The 10,206-nt window shown below is 36.5% G+C and overlaps 1 pseudogene; it reads left to right on the forward strand.

The window, feature by feature from the left end:
* The first annotated feature begins 1,121 nt into the window (after positions 1-1,121).
* LOC115990428 overlaps positions 1,122-10,206 on the forward strand; it is a 12,532-nt pseudogene continuing 3,447 nt past the window's right edge.

The raw sequence follows: 10,206 nt of genomic DNA on the forward strand, positions 1-10,206 counted from the left end.
ACAACTTTTCGAAGTTTTCAAGTTATGAAAACTAAGTGGTATTCTTGTAATTAACTGCATCCATGTGTAACCCGAGTCAGAAAATTGTCCCCCATCAACTTAGAACAAGACTGTTGCTCATTCTCACTTTCTTCCTTCTCATTACACTAGCTATTACTCCAAACTTAGGCCCCTTTGGATGGAGGGGAGTAGAGTAGAGTTGGTTAAAAATACCCTAATTTTGAACTAAATTTACTCTACTCTACTCTCATTTCCTCCCTTTCAATCCAAACGGACCATTAGAAACCACATTCACCTCTCTTCCTTTCCCTAACTTTCTTCCTTTTCATAACCTTTTTCTCCCTCCTCTCTTTTCCACGGTAATTTTTTACCTTGCATCTGAAGACCACCACCTACCCAGCCAAGCTCTCCAGCCCAGCTGAAACCCAGAAACTAAAAACCAAAATAGAGTCGTTGTGATATTTAGGTCTCTCATGTCTCTCACTTGCTCCATTTTCGGAGATCTTAGCCTAGGTAAACTCTCTCTCTCTCTCTCTCTCTCTCTCTCTCTCCCTACGTAAAAATGTCAATGGTTCTATCTCTACGGATGTTGTCATGTTCAACCCATAAATTTCGTCAACATAAGAATCAAATCTAATCCCAAACTCAACAAACTTTTAAATTCAGTGAACCCAACCAAATTTCAGAAGGTAGCGAAATAAAATCTAAGAGAAACCCAAAGAGATTATAGCAATTACAAAAAAAAAAAAAGAAAAAAAAAGAAAAAAAACTCTGAGAGAGAGTGATTTGGGATTTTGGGGTTAGCTTTTGCTTCAGCCGAGGAGAATGATGCCTGGAGAGTACTGAATTTTAGTCAATCTAATGAGAAAGAAGAGATTGAGAGGTAGATAAAACTTTTAGCAATTATTTATATAGATGTTGTATCTTCTAGCATATTTTCTTAAGATTTTAGTTGGATACCGAAAACCTATTTGTTTTAGTGTTCTTAGTGAGTTGAAGCTACCTCTCCAACTGTATTATTCTCTTTAAGACAAGATCATATGATATGTTATTCATGTTACTTGTAGAAGAGACAGGTGATGCTTTGCATAGCCTAAAGACCAATTTACAGGATCCTAACAATGTCCTACAGAGTTGGGATCCTACCCTCGTTAACCCCTGCACATGGTTTCATGTCCTACAAAGTTGGATTTTTTATGCAGTTTGAGGATGACAGTTTGGAGTTTGCAAAGATTGTGAAGCAGTGGAATGTAAAGATTATCTCAGTGAGTATTGTTTTTCTTGATCTGGTTGGTTGTTTTGATCTTAGTTATGTTGAATGGGATATGAGTATATCAATGTCTGCGGCCATTTATTATTAGGATTTGATGTGAATGTATATGGCAAATGTGCAGATTAGCAAAATAAGTGACACCAAGATAGAACTGCAGCGTTGGATGTGTGGGAAAAACTAGAAGATTTTGTTCGGTCACAATCACATTCTTGATGTGCACTAACTTTTTATCAATAGATAGTTTGCTTGAAAAATCAATTACCCATATTTACAAATTTGTATAGTCTGGAGTTTATGTCAAAAGTTGGAACTTTGATAAAAATAAGTAGGGCATTGTAGTTGACATTGTTTATTTTAGGTGTGTGTGTATAATTGTTAATGTAAGACTTGGTCTTTGTTTTCGTGAATTTTGGTGAACTTCAAGGTTTTTCATTCATAGTAGTTGATACAGAGGATGCATTTTGCAAGAACACTGAATGAAGTGTTACGTGTTAAGTCACACTTCAATTTCCTTGATGGGTAATTGGAGATGGACCATGCAATTTTATTGATATGTAAATTTCGTTTTTTGTTGTTGCCAGTTTGCTTAGGACAATACTAATCTTAAAACCCAGAAATGATTATTTATTTATTTTTTGATGAACGAGCAAATTCATTCAAAAGAAATGACCCACTTTAGGCAAGGATAGGAAAATCTAAACAGTCAAACAAAGTATCCAAGAGCTGAACTAGAGATGACCCAATAGCAACCCTTACTTCCCGTTTAACAAGCAGCAGTAAAAAAAAAAAAAAAAAAAAAAAAAAAAAAGGTTCCAACCCGAGACCTGGAAAACTGACCCGATTACAGACCCGATTTTTCGGGCCGGGTCGGGTTTCAGACAGTTAAACCCGATTTCTATCAGGTCAGGTTTCGGGTCACAGTAAACCCGACCCGACTCGACCCAATATCAGTCCTAGATAAAAGGAAATGAAAATGAAAGAGAAAGAGAAGAGAAAGTGAGTGGTAGAGGAAGAGGAAGGGAAAAAGAGAAAATGAGAGAGAAAAGCCACGCGGGAGTGACTTGTGTCTATTTTGAATTTCTGATTGCTTTTCAGTGTGTGGGCTCCACAAAATTTTCCCAACTTTGTGTTTTTTAGGTGAGAACTACACTCGAGTATAAGAACCAAACACAAGCTTTTGTCCGTTTTACGAGAAATAGAGACAGATATGAGAATTGGATTAGAGTTTAGAGTGATGAAAAATGAGTATTGAGAATTGAAATATTAGGGGATGTTTGGTTTATCAATTTCCATAACTCATATATCTGTTTCCATAACTCATAACTTAAAAATGGTGGGACCCATAACTAGAAGTCTGTTTGGCACCACCATAACTCTGTTTTCATCACTCAATGACATTTCCGTAAATAGTACTACATGGAGGGACCCACTGTCAGACTTTAGCCGCAACTTTTGACCATTTTTTCTTTCTTTCTTCACTGGGTTGTGTTTCTTCATCTTCTTTTTTCTTCACTAGGTTGCATTTTAGACTTTAGTTGGCTTCTTCTTCTTCCTTCTGATCTAGTTTTTTTTTTCTTCGTTTTTTTTTCACTGGGTTCGGTGATACTGAATGAAAAAAAAAAAAAAAAAAAAAACTTGTACCATGTGACAGGTATGGGACCCACAAATAGTGTGAAAAATATTGAGTGATGACAAGTGAGTGATGGTGCCAAACGGGTAGGGTATTTTGAGTGATGAGTAATGAGTGATGAGTGATGAAAATTGAGTGATGGAAATTGAGTGATGAAAATTATTAAACTAAACATGGCCTTAAACACTGTATTTTGAGAACACGTCCACAATAGATTTTAGTTTTTGAGTAAAAATGCTCAATGGTATTATTGTAAATATCTTCAAAATCATGGGAACCATTGAACTGACAGCACATAAACTGGTTCTCTCTCTTTCACTCTCGTGGCTTTTCTCTCGCTCTCTCTTTTCTCTCTCTCTCTCTTTCACAAAGACTCTCAGTTGGATTTCTCTTTCTCTGTCTCTTCACTCAGATAGTCAGATCTCTCTCTCTCTCTCTCACTTGGTTCTCTCTTTTACTCAGATTTGTTTCTCACTCGGCTTTTTATCTCTCATCGTTCCTTGGTGCACCGTTGGTTGTTTTAGCCACAAGTCCCAGCCTCATCTCTCTCTCTCTCTCTCCTTTCTTCGTGAATTCCAACAGTGACATCGACCATTTTTTCTTCCCAGTTGAGATCCCCCTTATCCCTTTTTTCTTCTTTTTCTTTCTATCATGGGTTGATAATTCATGGGTGGATTTGATTTCTTTTTCTTTTTTTCTTCCCAGATAAACAAGAGATGGTGGATTTGATATCTTCTTTGTCTTAGTGGATTTGATTTTGTGATGGTTGGTTTGGGTATGTAAACAGCCCCTTTGCTGGGATTTATTTGTAAAATATGTTGGTTTTTGAAGGATTTGGTAGAAGAGAGGAGAGATAGGAAGAAAAGAGAGAGACAAAGAAGAGAAGAGAACCAAAAAGAAGAGAAAGAAGAAAACGTAATAAGTGGGAATTTCTCTCTCATCAAATAAAATAATATTAAATTTACTATACATGTTAGATGAGTATTTAACCAAAAAACTTTATTAAAAATACATACTCATACCAAACTCACAATTATGTTTTTCATTTTAAAAAAAAAATGTTATTAGAAACACGGTATCAAACACATATTTGCATTATGATTACTTTAAACACGTGTTTTCACACACTTTTTAAAACCACAATTTACACATCATTTTGAATACCAATACTAGAACACCACTACCAAATAGGCCCTAAGTAATGAGCAAAGAATTTGAATTTTTGTAATTAAGGGAAAGTAAAGTACTTGGGGGTAGTGAGTTTTGCATAAAAAAATGTTCAAATTGTAGATTGCAAAGATATTTATAACCAAAAAGTTTGATTGCAAACATGTTTGGAGCCTTGGGTTTCAACCACCAATAGGAAGACTTATGTCCTGTTTTGTGCAATGCATAGACTCACTTGATTGTTTGGGTTAAGTGAGTTATTTACATTGCAAATGACAAGGATTAATGTCATCCTATTGGTGGTTAGAGTCCAAGGTTCCAAACAGATTTGGACTTTGGAGTTGAACTTTGTCCTTCACAAGTTGGCACTGAGGGGTGACTTATTTTATTTTAATTTTTTTATAAGTTTTAAATGCAAAAGGGAAAATAAATTGGATAGGTAGTAAATTAAGCCCTGTATAATGGGACAGAGAAAAGAAACGGTACCCTTCCACCCCTTATTATTAATAAAATGACCATACGTATCTGGTTGCGATCATATGTAGGAGATAAGCTCGTTTAGGAGCCACCGCATATGTTTACTCTTGAATTGATTCTTGAGATTTGCGATCACTCTTTTCCACTACCTTGCTAGTCCTCAAAATCTCCTTGAGCATTCAAAGAAAAGTTGTTTGATCATTAAATGGATAAAGCTTGTGTTGATTTCTCTCTTTTCAAATCAAGTTTTTCTTCCATAATATGTTTTTAAAATGGGTAAAGAATTTTGAATGGTTTTTAAATGTTGAAGAAAAAAATTGTTTCGCACTGTATCTCTATTTCATTTTGAAAAAAAAAAAAAAAAAAAACCCTCAATCCTTGAAAGAAAAATTACAAATACATCTAGTGCGTTGTACACAAATTCACACACCTATCACAACAAACCAACAAAATAACCTTAAATCCATCTATCATAAAACACTAACAACAAGTTTAGTAAAATAACAAACTGTAGACATCGCATTTTGTACCCCTTATGACCCGGGCTCCTAAATGATGTTGAAATTCTAAAGCCCAAGGTTGGTTTAAGGCCTGATCAAATTGAAATTGACTTGAGGAAAGTATTTACGAAAAAATATAACTCTTTTATAAACTAAATAAGCTATTTTTGGAAAAGAAAGGCCACAGAAACCCTAGGGTTTGTGCATGGATATGTGCGTATGCATGTGCACCCTCAAGCTGTGCATATGCATGCTTAATACATGTGTGCGCATACACGGGCATGCATGTGCATGCTAGGGTTCTAGAAACTAAGAAAGACAATTTTTTTTTGCATTAAAGATTTGTTTTGGAACGAATCTCACATCATCTAGAAGCCATTCCAAACCCTTATTTTTTGACTATAAAAAGCCATACATGGTACCTTTTCAAGAGATAGAATCCGGAGGAAAACACACAACAGTCACTAGAAATAGTGAATCAAAGAAGGAGTTTTTCACAAAACATCCTCAAGTCAATATTTTTCTGATTCAGACATTTTCTAGCCATGATCTTTGAGTTTCAAGGTTTAACTAACTTGTTGTAGTTTGGTTGTGACTAGATTGATTGACGTGAATGGTCAAAATCAAGTCAAGGAGCCTTTGTTTTGGAGGTAAAGGTTCTAACTCTTCTTTCCTACTTTTCTCAATTTAAATTCAATTTTTCTCCTGTTTTTTTTGCTTCATATATGTTTTAATATGTCTGCTTAGTGTAGGTTTACGTTGTTTTTATGTTTTAAGCATGATAGGTTGTTAGATTAGTTTCTGTTAAGTGTTGTTCTTGCCTTCTGAGCTAGGGTTTAGGGTGTGTATGCGTATGCATGCTTACTGCATACGCACGCATACTCAAAATATGTGTACGCATACAACTGGGCTACGCACGCAGGCCCTATGTATGTGTACGCATACTCATGCCCAGAAACCTTAATCTAAATCTTGTTTTCTTTTGTTTCTTTATTTTGTTTGTATTACATGCTTCTGCCTAGGGTTGTCCACGGGTTAAGCAGATTGGGTTTTAGATCGAACCGCCACTTAACTAGCTCAAATTAGGTGGAAGAAGTGATGACCCGCAACCAATTGGTAACCACCATGGGTCGAGTTGGACCGAGCTCTAGTAGAAGATCGGTTAGTTCAGTTGAACTGATGGAGCGGTGGTGGTGGTAGATCTTTGCTAGATCTGAGCAGGGGAGAGAAAGATTTGGTCGGATTTTGAATGGATCTGAGCTAAACCTTGCCGATCTAAGCTAAACATCGCCGGATCCACACCAAACATTGCTGGATCTTAGCAAATCAAAGCAAACATCACTGGATCTTAGTAGATCTAAGAAAACATTGTCAGATCTGAACAGATCTAAGCAGAGAAAGGGAAAATGTGGTTTGACCTAAGAGACGAAGGTTCTAAAAGTCGCCGAATTTGGGTAGAATCAGGTAGATTCAAGGTTCTTTTTTTGGTTGGGTCGGGTAGCTAGGGTTTTGTTGGAGGAAACTCGTCACTCAACCCACCGGAGTCAGTTTCTAAGAGACTAGACTTGTAGCTGATTGACGAAAGGATCGGATCGGGCCACCAGCTGTCAGTTCCGTTAGGTGATCAGTTTGCTTGGATAACCTTGCTTCTGCCTTGAGTTGATATTCGTATTCACAAGCCTTTGCTTCCCTGATTTGCTTTGTTTTACCCCTTTGATGCTAGTTAGGTTTTGCTCTTTTGTTTTTCCATAAACATGCATATGATATGAACATGCATTGATGTATGGGTGCTGTGATGCAGTGAGGTAAGTCATGCAATCACATGAACATGCATTTGTTTGGGAATATGATGTTGCCTTAGTGATGAATATGAACATGTTTAGCTTGAATTCCATGATCTTGATGTTTAGATGCAATAACATGTTTGTTTGATTCTGCCATAATATGTTTCCGCCCTTGGGAATATATGATGTGATGCCATGATAGATGAATGTTAGGTCTTGGGATGAGTATGCTATGTTGTTTGCCTTAGATGCATGCTAGAGTGTGTATGAGTCTAGAATGACAATGTTGAATGTGCTTTAATAAGATTAAGATGTAAGAAAAAATAAGTGGAAGTCGACCCACGGGTCGGGTGGGGTTAGGTGCCTAACACCTTCCCATTCCCATACCTAAACTTTAGATATGTGCTCTGGTAATAGATCAGTCATTCCATGAAGGGCACAATATTTATGGTTTTTAGACCTAATCTAGGTGGCGACTCAATTTCTTTTCCCTGGTCCACCTTTGGCCTAGGCATACTTCTCATTGCGAGGATGAAACCACTGACGCATCTCGAAAGGAAGAGAGCGCGTTCGCAGGTGTTTGCGCCCATAGTAGCAACTCCACTAGGGACAGAGAGTTTGATTCCAATGTGTCTTATTTCTTAATCTTAATAAAGACTTATTCAATATTTGTTTGCACACACTTCACTTGGTTTATTTTGTCCCTTTTGCCACGGTTGGTGATGAGTGGGAAGGTGGAGGCTCCACTCGGGCCAAAATCTTCCAAAGTTCATCCCACCAATTTACAATTTATACCATTGCCTATAATGGGCTTTAAGTACTGTAGACATCGTATTTTGTTCGCCCTCAATTTATGTGCCAAACTCCAAAAATTTCAAAAATATTATCTTTTCTCCATGGGGCCATGGAAACATTTAGATTGATGTGGCACAACCCGTTCGGACATTGGAGCACTCGAAGTGCCATTTCGGGTCAAATTGACCAAAATGCCCTTGGTCAACACTAGGTTGACTAAAAGTCAAAGTCGGTCAAAGTCATTCCAAAACAACATTTTTCATGTTTCTACAACAAACTTGAGCTACTCAATGATTTTCGTCAAGTTTGACCAAGTTTGACCCAAGGTTGACTCTGAGGGCACCAAAAACCCTAATTTTTATCCAACCATCAGAACGGATTGGGACTAATGCCATTGTGAATATTATCAAATTCCCTTACTAATGACTATTCATGGGTTGAAATTAGACTTAAAATAATTGAGATAGCTAGAAAACTGTAGAAAGCGCGTCAACACTCTTCCCAAGGTCATAACTTTTGATCTGACCGTTGGATTTTCAATTTCTTTAGTGTTCTGGAAACTATGCATCCAGAGCTTTCTAGGGACACCAAGGTTAGATCAATCTGAGTCTAGGAAGGCCTTCAAATATGCATCCAAAGTTGAATTAGGAAAAGGCCAAAATTGTGGACATCAACAAGGTGGCCGGTGGCCCTTTAAGGTGCACTGAAAGTTGAAGGGGCACTTTTTCACTATAAATGCCCCTGAACCCCACATTTAAAAAAAAAAAATAAAAAAAATAAAAATTCTGGGTACTTTTTGGTAGATTCTCTCAAACACTCTCAAACACCTTAGATTCTCACATTTTATCTACAATCTTCAAGGTAGTGTTCTTGCACTCAATCTTCCTCTCCTTGATTCCATACCTTGGATTTGATGTTTAAGGGTGTGGATGTAGCTTTTTGGCTACAATCCACACCCTTTTCTCTTTATTGCTTTTCCTAGCTTTATATTGCTTCATTTATGTGATGAGAATGCAAATTGTCATATTTTTCTCCCTTAATGTTTAGTCTTTTATATTTATTTGGTGCCTAAATATACTCATTATTCTTATATTTTGATTTAGGATGACAATGGAGGCGTTAAGAGCAAAACGTAGCTAATTGGGCGATTCTGGACAGCTTTGACATCACTTCGTAATCTGGGCATAACTCTCTCATCCAAGCTCCGATTGAGATTATTCAAGATGATATGGAACACCAAGACAAATCTCTACAACTTTCATGTTTTGAGTTTTGAGAGATACGGGCTGCGTCAAGGTCGAAATCGGGCTTGAATTTGCTACACCTGCACTGCTGACGTTCTGGAATGTTCCTTTGCCTGCAATTCTAATACGCAGATCTGATGGGGTTTATTTTCAGAAGCTTCCAGATCTAGTGCACGAAATTTCCAGATGAAAAACACCACTTTCCTAGTTATATTAGGACTTTGTTTTATTTTTAATATTTTTCCTTAATTAGTTAGATTTGGATATTATTATTGAGAATATTTTTAGGAGATTTTGTAGGCTTGGGAAAGGGGGAATTAACGTGTAAAAGGGGGAGGAGAAATCAGAATTGGACACAAGCCTCTCTCTCCCCTCTTCTCTGATTTTTTCCTTTGAGTTTTCATCATGGTCCTACTTGGCTAAACTATTATACTTGGTCGAAGGAAACTGAAGCCTCGGAATCAATAAAACTGTGAGATCTAATTTGTTGTTATTGTTCAATTTATGCTTTGAATATCGGATGTTCTTCTGTGCCTATTTTCATGATTTTCTCGTTTAATTACTAGGAGGCCTACTAGTTTATTGTTCGTTGCAATCTACTGCTAGGCTAGATATCAAATTCGTAATTGTTTGATCTCTCTGACTTGTGAAGCAACCAATATTTAATGATTTGTTGCGTAAGAAATTATTAGATCTTAGGAAGAATGCTCGACTAAATTAAATGAAACCGCTTGTGTTTGTGTTGTTTAGTTTCATTGATCTCTCTAATTCTTAAGGCTATTACTAGATTAAACCTTTAGCGCTTGTCTTGGGTTTTTTAGTAGTTAAGGTTTATTAGATCGCTTGTTTTCTAATTAACTATGACTAAGGAGAGATAGGAAAATTGTTCTAATGGTGAATATTCAAAGTGTGAATTGATATATACTTGCATCGATGATCAGTTGTAAAATTCCGATGGTGGATGTTGACTTAGACCAAGGTCTGTTCTTTTGATTAATTTCGATACTTTAATTTGAATTGTTCCTTAGTTGCTTTTTTTTTCTTAAAATTGTTTTCATTATACTCCATCCCCCCCTCCTTGTTCACGTAGCATAAAACTGGGCTAGATACTCTCCGTGGGAACGATCCTACTCACACTACTACATATATTTTTAGGAGAATAGGTTTTATTTTTGGTTGCCTGTGACAACACACCAAATTTTGGCTACGTTGTCGGGGAGTGATTCTAGTTTTTTTTTTTTTTTTTTTTTTTTTTTTTTTTTTTTTTTTTGCTTCTTGTGAACCTTATTTTATTCTTGAAATTTTCCAAAAGAAAAAAATCGTTAGTTTTTAATAG

The sequence above is a fragment of the Quercus lobata genome, chromosome 5 (assembly GCF_001633185.2).
Source record: "Quercus lobata isolate SW786 chromosome 5, ValleyOak3.0 Primary Assembly, whole genome shotgun sequence".
NCBI classification, from domain to species: domain Eukaryota; kingdom Viridiplantae; phylum Streptophyta; class Magnoliopsida; order Fagales; family Fagaceae; genus Quercus; species Quercus lobata.